The following is a 19,223-nucleotide window of genomic DNA, read 5'->3' as shown; positions in this document are numbered from 1 at the left end:
TTTTTCATAATGTACTCCTCCGCTTGGTCTTATGTTCTATATAACTATTCGTAGGTTGCACAACTACTCTTATACCACTGTTATGAGGTAAACACAGTAGTTTCGTCTCCTGGCCCATCTTTCTTTACATATCGACTTCACACTAGGACTTGCTCGTGCTAACGCTATTTTTTCCTATTTCTTTCTTTTCTTCCTTTACGTACTCCTTGGTCTCCTCATTTCCTACTGTAGGAGATTTTCTATTATCCTTGCTACTAGTACATCCCGATATCAGCGACCAGTGATGTTATTGCCATATCTTAATCTTTACTCAAACACAACCCTTCTACCCTATTCGCGGCCCTTAGTTTACTCAGTCCTACTCTCTTATTGTATTCACCCCTTTTTGTAGGCACCCATGATTCTTCATACAGTCTCAGATACTGTGACTTCTATCTATTTATTATTATCCTTGATCTCTTGCTAACTTATGCCAGTATGGGATCTCACTTGAAATTTAAGCGGTCTTGTCATCATATGACAGTGTCAGTTGATTTCCTCTCACGCTTGTATTTCTCTTGTCCACTTCCCCCCTTTAGGGTGTACCCATGTCATCCTCTATTTTAACTGTTCATACGCATATGATTCTGTTCCAACACATTTTATATACTGCACCATGTCTACATCTTCTGTTAACTCATCTATACTTTAGGTTGCCCCTATAAAAAACCTTAATATAACCATGGGCAACTTAGAATTCTCGATAAATAGTACATAATCTAGTCCAAGTACTGGTAGTCGAGTCATATAACTAATATAGTAACTTAGTCGAAGCCTCATTTCCTTCATCCCAATCAGTAAGTCACTAGTGCTTATAATCGTGTCCGATTCTCCATTTGTGGGTACTTATACTCTGATGACACGTATTTCTAGCCTTGCTATAACACTATCTTCATCCCAGTGAATACCACTTGTTCCTCTTAGTGGACTTGCAACGCATCAATGGTCTTGTAGATCTACCTCCCTCATTCTTGAGGGGTCTTACTATTTTCCATGGTAGAGGTGCATATACACAATTCCCCTTTCCGCTTCATGCGCTTTCATCCCTATTGTGTACTCGATGCTGACTCCTAATCTTACTCACAATCACTTTCTTTAGTTACTTCATTACTAGGTCCTACGTACTTCCATAATGATCCTTATTATATTCACACTATATTCTACTCATGGTTAATCCCGAAGGGTAATATTTCTTAACCTTTATTCACGATCCTTACTCTTGACTAATTCCACCTGGTGGAGCAAGCGTACTTAATTCCCTTATCCTTCCTCGTCATTCTCATCCTTAATACCTCGCAGGCAGTCTTAAGACATTCATATCCATCACCACTCTTCTCACCATATTAGTATCGACCTTCTACTTACCACCTATATCACAATTAACTTATTTCGCAAAGTCAGTTGTACTACTAATTTCATCGGATCTTATTATTACCGTGGATACGATCTCTCAAGATACATTACAACCTTATATATCATTCTCTTTCTGTTTCCAAAAACAAAATTCGGCAGAGTTTCCTCTATATTCCTTACTATCCCAAACCTACACTCAGGAAATACCAACAATGCCTCATAGGGCCAACATATATTTATTCATATCGCAGCCACACAGGGCTTTCAATATGAATAACCGTATGAAAATAATGCACTTACCTCATGTGTCCAACTCAAACTGCATTTGTTACACTTTTTTGTCTACTTTCCTTTTAATTTCATTTCAATTTTACATTTCAAGCTCACTACCTTACTCAACATATCTCTTTCATACCTTTGCTTACCTGCATGCTTTGTTACTCCCAACATCATCAATTACTTTTTTCTATTGATGCCACCCTTCTGTTCAAATCAAAGGTTAGTTTAAGGAGTTTTTCCTATGACTTGGATATATCGCACGATCTTAGATGTAAAGCATAGGTAACATCCTAAATGTCATTTAGCCTACTGTTTATAGATGTGGTGTACAACATATCGATAAACAGGAATCTACTAGACACGGTCTGTAGACATTCCTAGGAAGGACCGTTTTGATACCACTTCTATCATGACCCAACCCTGTAGGCCGTGATGGGTGCCCAAACTAGGCACTTACGTATATCCCTGCTATCTGTAAGTAAATTTGTCCCCTATTTAAGTTATAGCACATCAATAGGCAGGATAACATATAAGCCGGCGAGGCTTATCATAGGCACTACATCACATACATGCACATACAACCCATACACAACCCATATACATGTCGACAGACCTCTAAGAGTAAGAAAAATAACATAAGGCGGGACAGGGCCCCCACCGTACCCATGAACAAATAAATATATACATCGAGGGTTAATACAAAAACTAGGCTTCGGCATATTAGAGCATTTCTAAATTGCTGAGGGGAACTCCTATGCTGATGGATCCCCAAAGTATATATCTATACTTGAGGGCATGAACGCAGCCCCCCCAAGGAAGGGGGTTAGTATGACATATGTACTGAGTATGTAAAACATAGACATCATAAGGAAATTACAGTTGGCGTAGGGATGTAGGGGCAAGTATGACATGTAATCATTTACTGTACCTATAGCTTATAACATAAAGTGGTACATACTATTATCATGTACTGTACCCGGCCTGTTCAACTACATCATTCTGTTATCATAAGCATCTATGTGCTATTAGTGCTATCTCATATAATAATGCCGAGGAAGTATGGCCCGATCCTATTTATCATATAGTAATGTCGAGGAACGTTCGACCCAATCCAGATATCATATAGTAATGTCGACGTATGTTTTGTCTGATCCACATATCATATAGTAATGCTGAGGAGTGTTCGGTCTGATCCACATCATCATATTTTATCATTGCATACATATATCGTACCCGATCTTTCATGGGACTCGATGTCATCATATTAGCATATACCATACCCGGCCCTTTATGGCACTCGGTGTCATCATACCATCATATACCGTACCCAGCCCTTTGTGGGACTCGATGTCATAATCATCCTATTTTCATTTGAGACTCATAAAACGATCATACTGGACTATCCTTTGAGGTTCAGAATTGTACTTATCCCAAGTGCCCTCTAAGTATCATTAAGGGTCGTATCAACTAGAGTCTCAGGAATCATATGCATTTATCAAGTAATGCCAAACGGCTTATGAAATCAGAGGAATTGGTCGTCATAGAGTCCTTAGAAATAGGAGCTTATCAAAGTAAGTACATGAGTCACTATAGCATCTGTGAGCGTATGGACTTCCACACACCAATTCTTCTTTTACGTACAGAAGGCTCGAGGGTAGTAGCTAAACTACCATAAGAGCATTAACATCAGAAAATGAGTAAGAGACAAGAATCCTATTCAGAACTTAAGAATGAGATTACCCCAGCTTGTATACATATCACTTACTTTTAGGATATGCCAAACGAGAAGAGAGGATAGTTTACGTACTTACTACTTTTCATCACATAGAAGCCTTAAGAGGCAATAACTCAACTAGTATAGGAGTTCTACCATCGAGAAGTGAATAAGACTTATGGACCATACTTGGAGTTTCAAGAATGGAATTACTCCCAAATTTCATACACATCTCATACTTGTGCTAAGACATACCAAGAAAAAGGAGTTAGCTTCACATACTTACTACCCTCCATCATATAGAAGGCTTGAGAGCCGTAACTCCATTGTTATGGAAGTTCTAACCTTAGGAAGTTGGTAAAACTCATAAATATTGCTCGGAGCTTTATGGATGGTACTGAGAGCTTCCCAAAGCTTGCATCATGTGGTACTTATATCAAGACATGCAAAAAGAAGAGAAAGGATAGGCTTCACACACTTATGCCAATGACATGCTAAGAGAAAGAAAGATAGCTTTATATATTTATGCCAAAAACATGCCTAAATAAAGGAGGTAGCTTCACATACTTATGCCAACGACATGCCAAGATAAAGAAAGATAGCTTTACATACTAATACCAAAAATATGCCAAAAGAAAGGAGGTAGCTTCACATACCTCTTTAGAGATTAATCGTAAACCATCTTGCCTCGATATCTCCTTAACCTATTTAACATGAAAGTAATACTAAGATTAATAACCTTTCATTTTCCCATTTCCAACTCTACACCCAAGTATTCATAGGAACCATTTCCTTATCCATTTCCCTCAACTAGCTTATTACTAGTTCTAAAGTTGCCAAAAATCGGGCAACATCTCCCCTATAACTTGCCCTATCAAACTTCTAATCTTAGCAGCCATATTACCAACAACAATTATCATTTATATATACAATCAAATCACTTCAACGTTACTCAATACAACTCCAAAGAACTATCTCAAAACTACGATACCAAATAGAGTTTTTAGCCTTTATTTCGTAAAACCTTTAACAATACAAAACAGAGGGTCGTGTGTCTGCAATAAGAAGTAATCACACCCCTTAGAGAATAATTTACATCCCTAAAACACTCCATCTAACCAGCTTCAACCGCAGCACCACAATCACCACACACTACTCGACTTCGATTTAACACTAGTGACTCTAATTTAGTTTGTTTCTAATGTCAAGCATCCTTATGCAATTTTTCCACTTACAGCCTCATTTAAGAAATGTAATATACCCCATAATAATATCATAAACTTCAATTTGAAAGTTAAATCCTTACCTTGTCCAAAACTCGCCTCAGAAGCTCTTCTAGCGCGACTGAATCTTCATGGATGTTTGTTGTCCATTTAGGGCTGCTCCAAAACATAAATTTACATTAATAACACCTTCATACCTTATTGTTATACCTCATATAATTAATTCATAGAACGGAATTGGAGAACATACCTTTTTCTCCTCCCAAAACTGTAGCTCTTTCTTCTCTCTAGCTTAAGTTTCTCTTCTCTTCTTTTATCTAGAATTTTCTTGACTTTTGGAGATAAGAATAAAACTTATAGGATAAATATGACCATAAAAGTCATAAACTATATATATATATATAGGCCACTTTAGGAGGTGACACGTGTCAAGGCCTAAGTGGTGACACGTGTCAAGCCCTAAGTGGTGACATGTGTCAAGCCCTCATAGGGCCAACGCACCACCTCCTCTACTTAGGGGCTACCATGTGGCATGTAGGGGGGCCACCCCCTTGCTTCAGCTTCTTCCATGTGTCACCTTCAGCTGCTGCCATGTGGCACTCTCTCTTGCTACCACGTGTCACTCTTTTCTTCTCCTCGTGGGTTCATAATTTCATCTTGCCTTACGAACCTATGTAATCCTTAATACGTAAGCTTGGTATGTACTCAAGTAGTTTAAGTGCGTAAGATTTCTAAGTTGATAGCTTAAGTAATTAAGTCGAGTCCTACAACTCATTATTTGGTCTCTAACTTCTTCCGGATTTTTACGACCCTATTTCCAATCTTCTCTATTTTAGGGTATCTCATTCTTCCTTCCTTGGAGTTATTTGGTAGCGTTATAGATTATCCAGCTCACATGGTAACTTTTAAAAAGTTCAAGAGCTTTAAGAAGCTCCAAGAAACTTAAGAACCTTTCAAGAAACTTAAGAAGCTTAGGTAACTTAGGAACCTTCCAAGGTACAAAATTACGGGGTGTAACACATAACCGACAATAAGATCATGCAAGTTATAGCATGGAATCCCGATGTCTCCCCATATAATGGAAGAAAGGGAAATCTACTTGCCAAGGTAGAATCTACCCCGCTAGGAGGGTCATGCACATACACTATATATGGATCCACTAGCTAGGAAATGAAGCAAAACTATAGTGGCACATAGTTTAAGGGACTTGAGGCTGCTACTTAGGGTTAGGTCCCCCACCTCAAGTCCACTCGGTGCTAAGTAAAATCTCACAGAATACATGACATAGTAATCATACTAAGCATATATCATAACTTGTTCGTAAACTTCATAATTCATAGAATAGTTCATTTCATAACATAATTGCAATGTGATTATTGGCCTTTCATAATAAGAAATCATACATGCGTAATTCATATAATTAGGTTCCAAGTCACCACATAGAGCCTAAGTAACCTTTCTTCATAGCATGCATGAAATTCATATCTTGAACATATTTGCAATCCATGATCATAATTCATACTTGAATTTAGAATAAAACTCATACACATAGTCAATTGTAAATGAAAACCATGATAATTCTTTTAAATCATTGAATTCATAATCATACTTCATAATATCATTATTGAATATAGCTTCATGCATGGGCATTCGTAATTTAACATAAAATAATACAATTCATGAAGAAACATATTTATAATTATCATATATAATTATTAAAAACATAATTGAAAGAACTCAATGCAATTCATCTAATTAGGGTTCCAACCCCAATTGAAATTTATGAGATTTGGAATGAAAACCTTGGGACTCCATGGATGGAATGGACCCATGGATCAATCCCTATATACCTTGATTAAATTTGACTTTAGAATTGAAAAAGGAGACTTTTTCTTGAAGAAACCCAGTCAAACTTGTTGAAGAAGATGAACCCTTGAATGATCCTTAAGAGAGAAGTCTTAAAGTTGGTTTGGAAATTAATGATGGAAAAGAATAGGTTTAGGAGTATTTAGGATATTTTCGTAATGAATCTAGTCCCAAAATATCTACATACATTAATAAAAGAATAGGGCAAGGATCGAATTACCCATTATTAAGCTGTTACTGGGACTCACCACAGAGGACCCATCACGGCCCGTGGTTATGTCTGTGGTGTTAGCCTTAGAATTGGAAATTCTAATATTGCAGGGAAAGGTTTCAGAACCTCCTCCAGTGACTCCTTTATGATCCATTGAGTTCATTATGGCTCGTGAAACATGACGTGGTATAGGCCCTGTAGGTGGGTCTGCAATAGTTGCTACCATGGAACCCACCAAGGTCCGTGAAGGGCTATATGACTTGTGGTGGTCAATCGTGGTCCTAGCCTTTGAGTAATGATCTAAGGTAACAGGGGAGGGGTTACCACAGAGGACTTCACAGCCTGTGGTGCTCACCATGGTCGATGGTATCCTATTTTGGTCCTCACTCTGAAGGTTTGAGCCTCAAGGTTACTACTATAGTGGCTCATCACAGCTCTGATGGACTTTCGTGGTCATCACCTGGTGCCAAAATTGCAGGTTTTCAGAAATTTCATCTTTTGATCCTCATTTTTTGACTTACAATGTCTCTCTTTTAAGAATATTCATCCTCGAAAGGGACTCAAGCTAGCATGAATGGAATAAAAAAGTAACATAATAGCCTAACATGAATGTAAAACATCTCGATAATGCATAAACTATGTAATATTTCATCTAAAGCAAAAATAAAACTTTAAAACTCTTTTCTTGAATATGAATGCATATGAAACCATAAAATAACTGAAATGCATGATTTGGGCTGATTGGATCGTGGAGGAGTTAAATACCTTAACCTGGCACAGAAGGAAATAGATGAGGATATCGAGACTTCATTTCAGCTTTGGCCTTCCATGTAGCACCATCAACCTCTTGATTCCTCCATAGCACTTTGACTGAAGCTATTTCTTTGTTTCTCAACTTTCTAACTTGCCCGTCCAAAATCTCAATCGGAAGCTCTTCATAAGAAAAACTATATTTGACCTCAATCTTGTCTAATGGCATAATGGAGCTAGGATCACTGACAAACTTCCTCAGTAATGACACATGGAACACCAAATACACCGATGCAAAATTTGAAGGCAAATACAACTCATAATCCACCATACCAATTCACCTTAAAATTTGATATTGTCAAACATAGTCGGGACTTAGCATCTTTTTCTTACAAAAACAAATCACACCCTTCATGGGTGAAAGTTTCAAGCAAACCCAATCATTAACTTCAAATTCAAGTTCCCTTCTCCTCATATTTAAATAGGACTTTTGTCGGCTTTGGTCCATTTTCAATCTTTCTCTAATGAGTCTAAATTTCTCCATAACCTCAAATATAAACTTGGGTCATATCAAAGCAACTTCACCTACCTCAAACCAATCGATAGGGGGTCTACACCGCCTATCATATAAGCTTCAAATAGTAACATTTCAATACTAAAGTGATAACTATTATTATAAGCAAACTTTATTAACAACAAATGGTCATCCCAATTTCCTTAAAAATTGATCATGCATGCTCTCAATATGTCCTCTAAGTTCTGAATGGTACGTTCAATCTAACCATCCATTTATAGATGAATAGATGTACTAAGCTTCACTTGGGTACCAAGACCCTTTCAGAAGGATCTCCAAAACTGAAATATAAACTGAGTACCTCGATTAGAAATGATAGACAATGGAACACAATAAAGATTGACAAACTATCGGATATATTATCTAGCATAGTCCTCAGCTGAATATGAGTTCTTAATTGGGAGAAAATGAGTAGACTTAGTCATTCGGTCAACTATCACCGAAATGGAATCGTGTTACCTATAAGTATGAGGCAAACCAGTAAAAAAGTCCATATTTAATGCTTCCCACTTCCATGTTGGAACCTCAATGTCTTGAGCCAAACCTCCCAGCTTTTGATGCTCAACATTCACCTGTTAACAATTAGGACACTTAGCCATAAATTCTATAATATCTCTTTTCATGTCATTCCACCAATATACCTCTCAAATATTGATATATATTTGTGGAACCGGGATGAATAGAATACCATAAATTATGAGCTTCGGACAATATCATATCTTTCAAGCCATCAACATTCGGCAAACAAAATCAGCCTTGATATCTCAAAATACCATCTTCCCTTTAGGAGAAAGACTCAATGCCTTTTTTGGCAACCACTTTCTTGAATTCAACAAAAGTAGGATCATTATCTTGCTTGTCCTTTACATCTTCCACAATAGATGATTTGGATCCATTTTGCACAAAACACCACCATCTGTGGAATCAACCAATCTAACACCCAAATGGGATAATATATGCACATCCCGAACTAGCTCTCTCTTTTCATACTCAATATGAGAAACACTATTCATACATAACCTACTAAGAGCGTCATCGACCACATTCATCTTACCCCAAATGGTATAGCATGTCATAATGTTTCAACATCTCAAGTCATCTTCTTTGTCAAAGTTTCAAGTCCTTTTGAGTAAATACATATTGCAAACTTTAGTGATCGGTAAAAACATCTACATGGATGCCATAAAGATGGTGTCTCCACAATTTCAAAAAAATACCACCGCCGCTAACTCCATGTCATGAGTTGGGTAATTCTTCTCATGCACTTTGAGTTGCTTTGAAGTATATGCTATCACTTTACCATTTTTCATTTGAACACAACCAAGACCAACTCGTAAAGCATCATAATACACAACAAAATTATCGGGCCCTTCTGGTAAAGTTAAAAACGGAGCAGAGGTAAGCCTATCATTCAACTTTTGGAAGCTTTTCTCACATTCTTAGCCAAGAAACTCTAAATATCATAAGGAATCAATGATCTAGGCTAGTTGTTAACTGCCTCAATCTTCCTTGGATCAACCATAATTTCTTTTTTGGAAATAATGTGACCAATGAAAGCAACTGATCTTAGCCAAAAATCATATTTTCTAAACTTTGCATATAACAGACGATCCTTCATAATTCACAATACAATCCTTAAATGATTGGCATGCTCTTACTCACTCCACGAGTATATGAAAATATCATCAATAAAGATGATCATAAACGTCTCTAAATATTGCTTGAAAACGATGTTCATCAAATCTATAAAAGTTGTAAAGGCATTGTTAGTCCAAAAAACATAACCAAATATTTGAAGTGACCATACCAATTTCCAAAAGTCATCTTCATAACGTCACACTCCCTCACTCTGAGTTGATGATAACCTAATCAGAGGTCAATCTTTGAAAAGTAGCTTGCTCCTTGAAGTTTATCGAACAAGTCAAAAATCCTTGGGATGGGATACTTATTCTCAATTGTGACCTTGTTCAATTGCCAAAACTATATACACATTTGAAGTGACCATCTTTCTTTCTAACAAACAACATAGGAGCACCCCAAGGTAAAATGCTTGGCCTTATAAAACCCTTATCAACCAAATCCTTTAATTGCTCTGTCAACTCCTTAAATTCCACTGGATCCATACGGGAAGAAGGAATAGAAATAGGTTAAGTATCGGGAAGGAGATCTATGCCAAAGTCAATTTTTTTTAGAGAAGAATATCTGGGATATCTTCGGGAAAAAATTTCGGAAACTCAGTAACAACTGAAACTGACTTAGAGTAGGAGTCTCAGACTTAGTATCTCTAACCTGAGCTAGACGGTATATGCAACCCTTGGAAATTATCTTTCAAGCCTTAAGACATGAAATGAATCAACCCTTCACCATCGAATAATTACCCTTCCATTCGAGAATAGGCTCATTAGGAAATTGAAATTTAAATCTATGGGTTCTACAATCAATGGATGTATAAGAGGCATGTAACCAATCCATACCAAGAATAATGTTGAAATCGGTCTTGTCAAGTTCAACAAGATCACAAAAAATAACTTTGTGCAAGACCAATAAGGAATAATTTCTATAGACTCTTTTAGCCATAATCGACTCACCCACTAGAGTATAGATGGAAAAATTTTCTAGCAATACTTTAGGGCATACTAAAGTGTAACAAAAGACAAATTTGCCAAAAATTTTCTAGCAATACTTTAGGGCATACTTTAGGGCATACTAGCAATACTAAAGTGTAACAAAAGACAAATTTGCACTCGGATCAAGCAAGCATAAATATCATACTGAAAGACCTGTAACATACTTGTAACAACATCAGGAGTCTCCTCTACCTCTTTCATGCTATGAATAGAAAAAACCAATTATTGCATTGACCACCCTTAGGTTGAGCTTGGGTACCTTGTAGAACTTGGCCACCTTAACCAACTTGGCCTTGAGGATGACCTTCTCTACCCTTATTGGTAACATGAGGGCATTCGAATTGTCTATGGTCCATTTTTCCATATCCAAAGCAAGAACCTGTTCCCATCAAACATCTTCCTCCATGATTCTTCTCTCATTTTACACACTTGGGAAATGAAGGGCTAGTAGTATTCACTCCTCCTTCTTGTGCCTTAGGGCATGGCACCTTATAATTAATGAACTTATTTTTGGAACCTTGGTCTTATTGAGAATGGTCACTACCACCACCAGACTTATCATTCGAGAACCCACCTTCATACTAAGCTATCTTAAAATCTCTTATTCTTATCTCTTTGAGTTTCTCTCCCTCAATTTTCTTAGCAAAAGTCATGAGTTGAGATATGTCCATTTCCTTGATGAGAATAACAGTATTACACTCCTTAGCAACCAAGTTGGATATCTCCGATATGAATTGACTTAATCGGACACGTGGATCGACAACCAATGAAGGAGCATATGTGGAGAGCTTGGTCAATTTGAGGGCATAATCCCTCATTCCCATGTTCCATTATCGAAGAATTATGAACTCCAACACCTTAGCTTCCCTTATCTCAAGAGGTAAAAAGAGATCAAGGAAAGCAAGTTTGAAGGATTCCTATTAAATAGGTCCTTCATACACCCTCTTTATCATTCATTAAGTATACCATACTTGAGCCACACTGTTGAGTTGGTAAGCTGCCAACTCTGCTTTCTCCTATGAAGTTATCGCCATAATACTCACAACGACAAACTCTTAGGGATCTTCATCAACTTTTGAGCCATAAAACTCCAGAGAGTTCATCCTTGAAAAATCCTTTAGCCTCGAAGTTGTAGTGGTAATTAGAAAGAATCACAGCCCCTTGGTTGGAAAAAACTTGAGCTAACATACTAATAGTGTTTTAGAACTCCGCATTAAATCCTTTATCCTCGAAGTCGTAGTAGGAATTACAAAGAGCTGTAGCTCCTGGGTTGGCAAAAACTTAAGCTAACATAATAATAGTGTTCCGTAACTCCGTATTAGTCACTTGGTCGAGTAGGGGACCATTGTTTTGGGGAGACAAAAGACCTTGGGATTCGTTATCATTGATCCCCCATAGTAAATGTGGTATTCTTGGAGGCATTTTTTGAAAATCGCAAAGAATAATCGTTAGGGAAAAGAATTCTTAGGGTAAACTCTATATCCTGACATAAACCATGAAAGAAGTGAGATTTTTCCTAAAATGCCTTATAGTGTCCTATTCATAGTTGTGGCATGCTTCACAACCATGAATAAGACTCTACTTGAGGCGGCATTTAGACATCCTAGGACATCTTAAACATTGTGCTCTAAACTAAGTTTGTTATGACTCGACCTAGGGCCTAGTCATAACACAGGTATAGAAACCCCGAAGTAATCCAACCAAGATTCTTGACATATAATAAAGCATGTATAATGTAAAGTAAGTGCGGAAACTAACATAAGAAGAAGTCTAAATCATGAATAGTAAAGGTAATAAAATTTGACATCATAGACTCTAAACATATGTCCAAAAAATGCCTCTACTATATGAATATAGGCTAATACATGTCTCTAGATCACCCTCAACATAAAAGAAATAAACGTCTTTGAAAGAAGAAAAGAGCAGCTCATAACTAGTCCTCGGTATATAAGGACTCACCAACACTTCTCCGATAAGAAACTCTACTAGCCATGTGGAATAGGAGCGTGATCCTCAAATTCTATATTATGAGATAATGTAGGCAAAAAATATTAAAATGCACGAAGTATGAGGGCATGACAAGTAATATAAATCATAAGATGCAATGATCAACTGGATACATGATAAAGAGGATAAGTAAAGTCATGAGAAACCATAATGATCAAAGCATTTAAAAGGAATATTTGAAATCATGAATGAGCATAAGAGAAACTACATATCTGGGATAGAACCATAACCGACAATAAGATCTTGTAAGTTATAGCATGGAATCCCGATGTCTCCCCTTACAATGAAGGAAAGAGAAATCTACTTACCAAGATAGACTCTACCCCGCTAGGCGGGTCATGCACATACACTATAAGTGGATCCACTATCTAGGGAATGAAGCAAACCTACAGTGGCACATAGTTTAAAAGACTTGAGGCTGCTACCAAGGCTTTTGGTAGGGCTCCTACCTCAAGTCCACTGGGTGCTAAGTCAAATTCCATAGAATACATCACATAGTAATCATACATAGCATGTATCGTAAGTTGTTCATAAACTTCATAATTCATAGAATAGCTCATTTCATAACATAATTGCAATGTTAGTATTGGCCTTTTATCATTATAAATCATACTTACATAATTCATATAATTAGGTCCTAGGTCACCACATAGGGCCCCCTAAGTCATATTTCTTCATAACTTGCATAAAATTCATATCTTGAAAATACTTTTAATCCATAACCATAATTCATACTTGAATGTAGAGTAAAACTCATATACATAGTTAATTTTGAAAGAAAACCATGATAATACCTTGAAATAGTTGAATTCATAATCATACTTCATAAAATAATTATTGAAAATAGCTTCATGCATGACCATTCATAATTTAATTTAAAATCATACAATTCATGAAGAAAAATAATTATAAGGATCATATATAATGATTAAAACATTATTAGCGCTTATGCGCCGCAAGCAGGCTTAAATGAGGAGGATAAGAGGCATTTTTGGGAGGATTTAGACGAGTTAGTGGGAGGCATACCATCTACTGAGAAGATTTTCATGGGAGGGGATTTCAATGGGCACATCGGGTTTATTTCGGGAGGGTATGATGATGTGCATGGAGGCTTCGGCTTTGGGGTTAGAAATGGAGGAGGAGTCTCACTGTTGGATTTTACAAGAGCTTTTCGGTTGGTGATAGACAATTCGAGTTTCCCAAAAAAGGAGGACCACTTGGTAACCTTCCGAAGTGTGGTGGCTAAGACCTAGATAGACCTTTTACTCCTTAGAAAGGATGATAAAGGTCTGTGCAAAGAATGTAATGTCATTCCGATCGACAACCTTATGACCCGACATAAGCTCTTGGTGATGGATTTAGGGATCAAGATGACGAGAAAGAAGAGGGTCGGGGATGACCGACCTAGGATCAGATGGGGTAGTTTGACCACGACTAGCACCCTGGAGATGGGAGAGAAATTGAAGGATATAAGGTCCTGGGATAGTAGTGGGGATGCGAACACTATGTGTGATAGGACGGCTAGTTGTATTAGGGTTGTAGCAAGGGAAGTGTTGGGAGTCTCGATAGGTAGCTGTGGTCAGCACCGAGGGGGCTGGTGGTGGAAAGGATAAGTGCAAGGGAAAGTGAAAGCGAAGAAGATAGTATATGCAAAGCTGATAGAAAGCAAGGATGAGGTGGAATAGTGGACGAATACAAAACTTTTTAAGATAGCGAGGAAGAAGGTGAAGTCGGCGGTTTCGACGGCAAAAATGGCAACTTTTGAATGCCTTTATACTAAACTAAAAGAAAAAGGCAGGGATAAGAAATTGTTCAAGCTAGCCAGGATGCGGGAGAGAAGGGAATGCGATGTGGATAAAGTGAAGTGCATTAAGTAAGAGCATGGAAAAGTATTGGTAGAAGATACCCTTATTAAATAGAGATAACAGACGTACTTCTATAAACTCTTGAACAAAGAAGGAGACAGAGAGATTGTGTGGGGAGATTTAGAACATATAGGTAGGCTTCACGTTGGTGAGTGTTGCAGAAGTATTTCGATCAAAGAGGTTAAGGGTGCTGTGCGTAGGATGCGCTAGAGAAGAGCGGCTGGATCTGACGAAATCCCTAGTGAATTTTGGAAGAGCACGAGCCTGGTAGGTTTAGAGTGGCTGACTAGGTTATTTAATGTCATCTTTAGGAAAAAAATGATGCCCGAAAAATGGAGGTCAAGCATACTGATCCCTTTATACAAAAACAAGGGGGATATCTAGAGTTTCAACAACTATAGAGGTATCAAGCTTTTAAGCCATACTATGAAAGTGTGGGAAAGAGTGGTGGAGATGAGGATTAGGAGAGGCATGTCTATTTCAGAGAACCAATTCGAATTTATGCCGGGACGCTCAACTACTGAAGCTATCCATCTTATGAAGAGACTGGTGGAGTAGTATAGGGAGAGAAAGAGGGACTTACATATGGTATTCATCGATCTAGAAAAGGCTTACGATAAAGTTCCACGAGAAATACTATGGAGATATTTGGAGGCTAAAGGTGTACCGGTGGCGTATATTAGAGTGATCAAGGACATGTATGAGGGTGAAAAAACCAGGGTAAGGATAGTAGGAGGGGACTCAGAGAACTTCTCAGTTGTGATGGGGTTACATCAAGGATCAACCCTTGGTCCGTTTTTATTTTCCTTGGTGATGGATGGATTGACGTGACAAATTTAAGGTGAGGTGCCATGGTGTATGATTTTACTGATGACATAGTCCTGATCGATGAGACTCGTAGCGGGGTTAACGCTAAGCTAGAGGATTGGAGACACACCATGGAGTCTAAAGGGTTTAAGCTGAGTAGGACCAAGATAGAGTACTTAGAGTGAAAGTTCAGTGAGACACCTCATGAGGTTGGCGCGGAAGTTATGCTTGGTGACAAGTCATCCAAAAGAAATGTAGTTTTAAGTACCTTGGGTCTATCATGCAAGACAGCGGGGAGATTGACGATGATGTCACACATCATATCGGGGCAGGGTAGATGAAATGGAGGCTCGCTTCCGGGGTGCTCTATTACAAGAAGGTGTCACCACAACTTAAGGGCAAGTTCTACAAAGTGGTTGTTAGACTGGCTATGTTATATGGGGTGGAGTGTTGTCCAATTAAGGTCTCTCACGTTTAAAAGATAAAAGTAGTTGAGATGAGAATGTTGAGATAGATGTGTGGGCATACCAGGAGAGACTGGATTAGAAATGAGGCTATTCGGGACAAGGTAGGAGTGGCCTCAGTGCAAGATAAGATGTGGGAAATACGACTTAGGTGGTTTGGGCATGAGAAGAGGAGATACATAGATGCCCCAGTGAGGAGGTATGAGAGGTTGGCCATGGATGGTTTCAGAATAGGTAGGGGTAGGCCAAAGAAATATTGGGGAGAGGTGATTAAATAAGACATGGCGTAGTTACAGCTTACCGAGGACATGACCTTAGATAGGAGTGTGTGGAGGACCCACATTAGGGTAGAAGGCTAGTACATAGTCACGTTATCCTACCCTATTAGTAGGCGCATTAACGCTCTATAATTTCCATTGTGGAGGACTCAGATTAGGATAAAAGGCTAGGTGATTCATCCTTTGCACCATAGTTGTTGTAGTTCTGGTCATTGTTTAATACCTTTTGACTTCTGCATTATATTGCTGTTTATAGTTGTGGCGCCGTTGTACTTCGACTATCTTATCTATCTTATCTTATCTTATTTATTTATAGTAGTTAATGCCTCTTTCTTCTCGTACCACTCTACCACGACTTTATCTTTTTGCTATTCCTGTTTTCATCTTTTTTTCTATATTCTTGCCCCTATCTGACCTTTTATCTTGTCCTCTCTTAAAGCCGAGGGTCTTTTGAAAATAGTTGCCCTACTCTTCAAGGTGGGGGTTAGGTCTGCATATACTCTACCATCCCTAGACCCTATATTGTCGGATTATACTAGGTTTGTTGTTGTTGTTGTTGTTGTTATTGTATATATAATGATTAAAAACATAATTGAAATAGCCCAATACAATTCTCAAATTAGGGTTATAAATCCAATTGAAATTCATAAGATTTTAAATGAAAACTTTGGGACTCCATGGGCGAAAGAGACCCATGGATCAATACCTAAATACCAAGATTGAATTTGACCTTAGAATTGGAAACAAAGACTTGTTCTTGAAGAAACCCTAGTCAAACTTGATAAAAAAGATGAACCCTTGAATGATCCTTGAGAAAGAAGTCTTAAAGTTGATTGGGGAATTAATATTGGAAAGGAATAGGTTTAGGAGTATTTAGGATATCTTCATAATGAATCTAGTCCTAAAAAGTCCACATACATTAATAAAAGAATAGGGAAAGGATCGGATTACCCCTCATTAAACTGTAATTGGGACTCACAATGGAGAACCCACCATGGTTCGTGATGCTCATCATGGCCTATGGTGGTGTCCGTGGGGTTAGCCTTAGAATTGGAAAATTTGAGATTGCAAGGGAAGGTTTCAGAACCTCTACGGACCCCTTCACAGTCTGTGGAGTACATTACCACCCATGGAACATGGGCGTGGTGTAGGCCCAATAGGTGGGTCTACAGTAGTGACCACCACAGAACCCACCACGGTTTGTGAAGGGAAACACGGCCCTTGGTGGACAATTATGGTCCTAGACTTGGAGTCATGTTCTAAGGTCTCAAGAGAGGGGTCACCACGAAGGTCTTCACGGCCCATGGTGCCTTGTTGTGGTCTTTCCTATACAGGTCTAAGCCTGATGGTTACCACCATGGTGTCTTACTATAAGGCGTGGTTCTCACCACGGCCTGTGATGGCCTTCCATGGCCATTACCTAATGCTAAAACTACACATTTTTAGAAATTTCATCTTTTGATCCCCGTTTCCAACTTTCCAAGATTTTGGGGTCTTATAAGGATCCACAAAAGTTAATTGAGGGTATTGGAATAATTGTGAACTTAATGGGAATTAGTCCAGTGGAAAAGGAAGAATTGGCGGCATATCAACTCAAAGGAGTGCCTCAAGTTTGTTATGACTAATGGAAGAGCGAAAGAGGTAGATATGATGGTCTTGTTGATTGGGAAGAATTCGAGAGTGTTTTCCTTGGCCTCTTCTTTCCTTGGGAGTTGAGGGAATCTAAAGTGAAAGATTTCATTAATTTTAGGCAGGGTAGTATGAGTGAAATAGAGTATGCTCTCAAGTTCACTAAGTTTTCAAAATGTGCTTCTTTCATGATTTCCGACTCACGAGCTCGTATGAGCAAGTTTTTTTTAACGTATTAGAGTTGGTGGTCAAAGAATATAAAACTGCAATGCTAATCAAGGATATGGACATCTCTAGGCTTATGACACATGTTAAATAAATAGAAGAGGAGAAGTTGAAGAAGAGATATAGATGGGAGTTCTAGAGAGCTCGAACTGACGGTGGTGAATTTTCATAAGGTAAGTTCGAAAATGGTGGCCGTTCGTAGTTTTGTCAAAAGTAATCTGGCCAAAATTCTTCAAACACTCTAGCTCAAAACTTTGATAAAGGACAGGGTTCCAAATCCTAAGGTTCAAAAAGGAGCTCCAAGTGGCCAAATTATTCCCCCACGCAAGAAATGTGGAAGAAAATATAGAGGTGAGTGCTTGGCAAAATATGGTGCATGTTATAGGTATGGTAAGCTGGGTCATTAAGAAAAGAATTGTAGAAGTGGTGCTCGAACCTAGGATCATACTTAGGCTACAGGTCATCCAATTAAGCAGGGTACTACATCAGGTGGCGGTTAGTGCCAAAACAGGTTGTAAGCTTTGCACACTAATAAGGAGTTAGAAGATTCAACAGATATGATACCCGGTATGTTGAAAGTATTTGACTTTGATGTTTATGCATTGTTAGATTCAGGTTCTACTCTATCATTTGTTATTCCTTATCTTGCTATGAAATTTGTTGTTTGTTCCGAGATCTCATTAGAACAATTGTCAATCTATACTCCTATTAGTGATTCAGTTAGCCACAACTAGGTATTGTCACTTTGAATACCTTGGTTATGTCGTTTGGACTAACAAATTCTCCTGCAACTTTTATGGATTTGATAAACAAGGTATTTAAGCAATATTTGGATATGTTCGTTATTATGTTCATTGATGATATTCAAATTTATTCCCGAAGTGAAGAGGAGCATGTCAATCATTTGAGGATTGTGTCGCAAGTCCTTTGGGACCATCGGTTATTTGCTAAGTTTCACAAGTGTGAATTTTGATTGAGGTCAATTTATTTCCTTGGCCATATTGTCTCCAATGAAGGTATTATGGTTGATCCTAAGGAAACTGAAGAGGTTAAGAATTGGCGTAGACTTTTTTCTACTTCTGATATTCAAAGTTTCTTGGGCTTAGCCCGTTATTATAAATGACTTGTGGAAGGATTCTCCCCTATTGTATTGGCCTTGACTACTTTGACTTAAAACAACGTGAAATTCCAATGGTTTAAGGCATGTGAGAAAAGCTTCAAAGAGTTGAAACATAGGCTTACTTTCGCTCCTATGTTGACCTTGCAGGAAGGTTTTGATGGATATGTTGTGTATTGAGATGCTTCAAGAATT

This window comes from Solanum dulcamara, chromosome 1 (genome assembly GCF_947179165.1).
Source record: "Solanum dulcamara chromosome 1, daSolDulc1.2, whole genome shotgun sequence".
Lineage (NCBI taxonomy): Eukaryota > Viridiplantae > Streptophyta > Magnoliopsida > Solanales > Solanaceae > Solanum > Solanum dulcamara.
The sequence above is the reverse complement of the archived record's forward strand: the minus strand, read 5'-3'. Positions refer to the sequence as shown.